The following is a 5,954-nucleotide window of genomic DNA, read 5'->3' on the forward strand; positions in this document are numbered from 1 at the left end:
CTACTGAGCATTTCCATCAACCTGACCTGGCCTATATCTAGAAATTCATCTTGTAGTAACCTCTCTCGTCCCTCGCTATGATTTCTACAGTATAGTGGATTTCCTGTCCAGAGCACATGCCTTCATCAAATCAAGGTTGACTTTTAATCATCTTGAAATAGGATACCAGGAAATCTAAAAAAACTTTACTTTCCAAATTAATTCATTAATTAATTCCACTGTTCTTGAGATTCCTACAATAGGAATAGAATACTTTTCTTTGTATTTATGAGTCTGGAGCTTTCTTTTAGAAATGTAGACAATGCTGGTTTCTTATAATAAAATCAAATAATTTGTAGGTGATAAATTGAATTGGTTTTACTTATGCCAGTTGTCATCAGAGGCATCCCGGGGATAGATAGAGGAGTGGCTAAATTACGAAGTTGGACAACAGTCATTACCTACTCTATACATTTGTTGATCATGGACCCTAATCTCTGCCTTTGTACTGGGCATGGTCCTAGTCTAGCAATGCTCTATGATTCTAGCTATCTTCAGATTTCATATTGCCTTTTTTGAAACTAATGAGAAAAAAATTGTCAAGGCTTTAGTCATACTCACTGTCTTTGTTTTTCAAACTTTCTTATTTTGTATTGAGGTATAGCTGATTAAGGAGCTCAGCATACATATACATGTATCCATTCTCCCCCAGATTCCCCTCCCATCTAGGCACCACAAAACATTGAACAGAGTCCCATGTGCTATACAGTAGGTCTTTGTCAGTTATCCATTTTAAATATAGCAGAATGTACATGTGTACATGTCCATCCTGCTTTTTAATGACAGGTGAATGTAAGAGGTAAAACCAAAATGAATGTGGTAGTCTGGGAAATCCCATGGACAGAGGAGCCTGGCAGGCTATAGTCCATGGGGTTCCAAAGAGTTATACACAACTGAGGGGTTAAAACAACAACAACAAGGGTTCATAAAGGTCAAGAAATAGTGGAGTCTGACAAACAGAATGTGATTGCTGATGCGGTTCTGTGGATAGACACGAAACATAGGAGAAGGGGTTGCCCAGGAGAGGTATGAGAAGTTCAGTGTTGGGCCCTGAGTTACAGAGGTGTGAAGGATATACAGGTGAAACTGTACAACATACGGTGAGTGTCAAGGCTTAACTCTGAAAAAATATCTGTATTAGAGACAGAGGTTTGTGACTTAACAGAATATTAAGAATACCTAAAAAACTAGAAGTTGAGAAAAATCAATAAATGGAATATATAGTGTGAGAAGAAAAAAAAGAAAAAGATATGAAATGAAGTTAAAAATGGAACCATGGGGAATATCATCACTTGTGAGGCAAGTGAAGACAAAGGAAAATAAGAGACAGTAAAGGGCACAGCAGTAGGATAAGAAGAGAAGAGAGGTGCCTCAGAAGCCAAAGGAAGAGAAGGTTTCCTAAGGCAGATAGGAGTCAAGGATTCCATAGACTGTGAAGGGGTAGAATGAGATAAGATTCAAAAGCTCCTTGGCATCCCGAAGCAATCTTTGTCAGACCTCTATCAGACGAGCTGTAGGGACTGTAGCCAGATGTCATAAGGTTAAGGATTGGCAGGGATGTGTATAATTATTTCGTAAAACTTACGGCTTGGGGCTTCCCTGGTGGCTCAGATGGTAAAGAATATGCAATGTGGGATACCCAGGTTCAATCCCTGGGTCAGGAGGATCCCCTGGAGAAGGGAATGGCAACCCACTCCAGTTTTCTTTCCTGGAGAATTCCATGGACAGAGGAGCCTGGTGGGCTACAGTCCATGGCATCCCAAAGAGTAGGACATGACTGAGCGACTATCACACACACAGTGATGAGAGAAAGATCAGAGTTTGGGTGATATGTAGAAATGGGCCAAAGAAGATTCTCTTTCTATCTCTCCCTCTCTAGCTCTGTCTCTATATTTTTGTACACTATAAGAGAGTAAGATTCCTAAAAAGGAGCAAGGAATGATATGCAGAGCTGAGACAGAGGAAGGCATTCTAAATGATCATAGGAAGGCTGTTTCACTGCTGTCAATGGTTTTAAAATTTTACTTCAACACATTAATTGTGAAATATAAGCCAATATCAAACCCACAGTTCTTTATCTCCAAGAACCCCTTATTAAGATTTCCCACACTTCCCCGAAGCATAACCCAGGCTTGGGTAGGTATTCTTTTGAACTCCCCAAATTATCCTGAATAAAGATTGTCTTTTTTTCCCTATTAAATTCTGACAAACGTTTTTAGAACATTATTCCTAGCATCATACCTGAGTAGACAGTATGTTGCTTCAAATAGCTGATAAATTAATCATCAAGCACATTACAGAATAAGAGCTTCAGAATCGATTGCTTTTATGAGAAACTAATTATGAGTTTAATATTTCATGATCAAAAGGAACTATAAGCAAATGCCACTTATAAATTTAAAATTGAAATTAATACCTCAAACAGACTGCACTTTCTGGGTCTATAGGAGTTTTTGTTTTGTTTCATTTTGCTCTAGGCAATATTAGGGATTTTCCCTCTTGGAGGCAGGAAAATGGGTTGCAAAACCTTCCAAAGTCCTTCTTAGGCCCATGACTTTATAATCTACTGACATACCCTTATTCAGTCTGTCCCATTAATATACCCACTCACAAACTAGACTTGTATGAAAGTTCTATCAACTTTTCATATCGTCTTCTTAGAGGACAGTTTTGCAGCATTATCTGGTTCCCCCAGTCAAGATTCATCACTGGCCGTTTCGGTAACAAAGGGCTGTAGAAATTCCATAACAGCAGCCACATACAATATACTCTGGGCAGATTTCATACTCCTTTGGCTTTCTGGGGTTTTGCAATTTTCTTCAGCAACTCACCCCAAATAATATGATGAGATTCTCAATATCCTTCCTTTCCTGCATCACCTATGTATATATTAAGTTCTTAAATGACAGTGCCAACATGACATGAAAAATAAGCCTGGTGGCTCCTGCCCGCTCAGCTGGCAGGAGCCGCATCAATAAAACCACTCAAGACATTCAGAACTATGTGGAGTTTTCCATGGGAGACTGCAGATCGATGAACACACAGAACATGTCCTTGTCACCCTGCTGCAGTGCCTTCTCTTCTCAGTCTGATGACATATCAATAAAGCTGTCTGAGTCCCTGGCTACTGTTACAGACTGTAAATGTCTCCTGGCATTAGTCTTGCTGAACAGGAATCCTGTTTGCCTCCTTCCACACAGTGTAGTCTTCGCTTCCATAAAGATTTCTAGCTCCTAAACAGGGTACACTTAAATTGGGACCAAAACTTCAACAAAGGGATCATTTAAAAAAAAATAATAAATAAATAAATAAATATATAGCATTACAATGGATACTATGTAATTTGCAGCATTTTCAAAACCATGCATTACTAAAGTAATGGAAGAATTTTTAAAATGAATTTTTTGCTTTGGTCTTAGTTCAAAACCACAATTTAAAAACTTAAGCCCTGTAAATTAAGTGTCTAGAGGATTGGCTCTGATTCACTCTAATTTTCCTAATGGAACATCCCCCAATGGGCAAATGAAATGAGGACTTAGTGAAGAATAAGCCAAAGTTACTACACTTGCTAACCTCTATTCAGATTAACATTTTCTTTTTTTTTTTTTCCATCAAACATATTCTAGAAGCCTGTACTTGCTCTGAACACTACATACTAATGTAGGTATCCCCTCAAATTTCATCTGCTGAAGCTCTAATCCCCAACAGGTATTTGGAGATGGAAACTTTGGGAGGTAAATGTGCCATGAGGGTGAATCTGTCATGATTGAAATTAGTGCTTTTATATGAAGAGACAAAAGAGAGATGATTTCTCTCTTGGCCATTTGAGTGCACAAATGAAGACCACCATCTGCAAACCAGGAAGCTGAGCCTCACCAGACACTGAATCCGCTGGTATCTTGATCTCAGACTTTCAAGCCTCCAGCACAGTGAGAAATGTTTGCTGTTTAAGCTACCCCATCTATGATATTTGTAATAGCATTTGAAGCTAACTAACGTAATAGGTAGTGAGAAGATACATACAGGAACAATGAAAATATATCATGGCAGATATCATTAATTCAGGTAAATGTAAAGTATTTTGGAAGTGCAAGGAAGGAACAGCCAAGTGTTCCTACCAAAACATAAAAGGCATTGGAGAAGATGTAACATTGCAACCGGTGCTTGAAAGATAAATATGAGTTTTGTGTGAAAGAAGGTAGAACGGTGACAAAGTAGACTTTATTGGCAGATGTATCAAGCATGAAAGTCAAGTAATAAACCTTTGTGGGGTGGCTGAAGCCTGAGGGTGAGAGAATATTAATCAGTGAAATAAAAAAGATACTGTTTTGAAGGACTTCGTATGCTAAACAGATTATCCTTCATTCTGTATAACCTTGGTTTTCGTGACTGGCTCATCATCAGAATCATCTGGCAAAGTATTTTAAAAGTACAGATTATTTAGCTAGATTTTTAGAGATTCTAATTAGTAGGATGAGTTCCAGAAACTTGTATTTTTAAGTTTCCAGAGGTGACTCTGATGCTAACTAGATTTGAACCTCTAATGTAGAAACTAAAAGAAAGTCTGAAGAATTCAAAGGAAGAGATGATCTGATTTAATCTGGGTTTAATAATCGTCAATTCTGCAGGTAGATATATAAGTAAAATACCTGTTAGAGTAGAGATTTCAAATGCATGGTCTATTGATTCATTTTACTAGGTGTGCAAATAATTGCCATACTGTGTGTGTGGGTGTGAAGCTGCTTATACTTCTCAATGTGGAGATTTCACATAATCAACTGGATTTCAAACTTCTCTTGCAAATTAGGGTTATGGCAATCCTGGGCCCCTTTATTAATATAACCATGACAACAATTAATTGGAACTCTCTATAATTTAACATGTATTCTCCTGGATGCACGTCCCCACCACCACCATTTTCTTTCACTGCACCTCAATTCACTCATTTACATCTCTGCCTGGACATTACAGGTGTTTAATCTTGTGATCAATGGGTAGAGTGTTATATTTGAAATGGACAAAATTAACCTTGTCTATTGTTTAAAAAGCCTACATCTGACAGGGAAAGGTTAAGTCAAAATGTGTTAGGGTCCCAATAGGGGTTGGCTTAAGATTTGTATTCATGAATTTGCAAAGAGTAGCATATTTGAGAAATAGAAAAATGAACATTTATTGAGTATGAACTCTGTACTCAGCACTATGCAAGAAGATTTAAATACATGCTTTTACTTAATCAGCTTAATAATCCTAAAAGTATTAGAAGATAAACTCTGTGAGGGGCAGAGTTCTTTTATTCCTAAATTTACAGTAGTTGGAATAATGCCTGGTTTGAAGAAGTGCCTAATAAGTATTTTTGATTTATTAAATTAAAGGTAAGTTGCAATTAATAAAACTGACATTCAGAAGCTCTGACCAAGGTCATACAGGTAGTAAATTTTTGAGTTAGAATGAAGTTCAATCCATTGGCCTTCAGAACCTATGAGTTCCTACTGCCCTGTACTGGCTTCTCCTTTCCACAGAAGTAAATCCTCAGTCACATGGCTCATTTCTTGACACAGGGCAAGAAGATAATCCATTGCCATATGTCAAATCAATTTCTAACCAAATCCTTTTATTCACTGTCTTGCATTTTTCCTTTTTCATTCTACTTAAACAAACCTCACCTTTTTAAGACAGATGAATAAGTGTGTTGGTGGCAAATGAAGTTCCCAGAGAAACCCAGCTTCAAACTATCAGTGATCTCGTAAGACCACATTTGAAAGTCACCCAACCTGGTATCCCCTTCTTGGCTTCCCTTAAATCTAGTCTAGTGTTTTGTTTGACAAGCTAAGAGGACTTTACATAATTAAAAAAATACACCCATGAGGCAAATATCTTCTGAATTGTAATGCAACCCTTACTTGACCCAAGATATT

The sequence above is a fragment of the Bubalus kerabau genome, chromosome 15 (assembly GCF_029407905.1).
Source record: "Bubalus kerabau isolate K-KA32 ecotype Philippines breed swamp buffalo chromosome 15, PCC_UOA_SB_1v2, whole genome shotgun sequence".
NCBI lineage: Eukaryota > Metazoa > Chordata > Mammalia > Artiodactyla > Bovidae > Bubalus > Bubalus kerabau.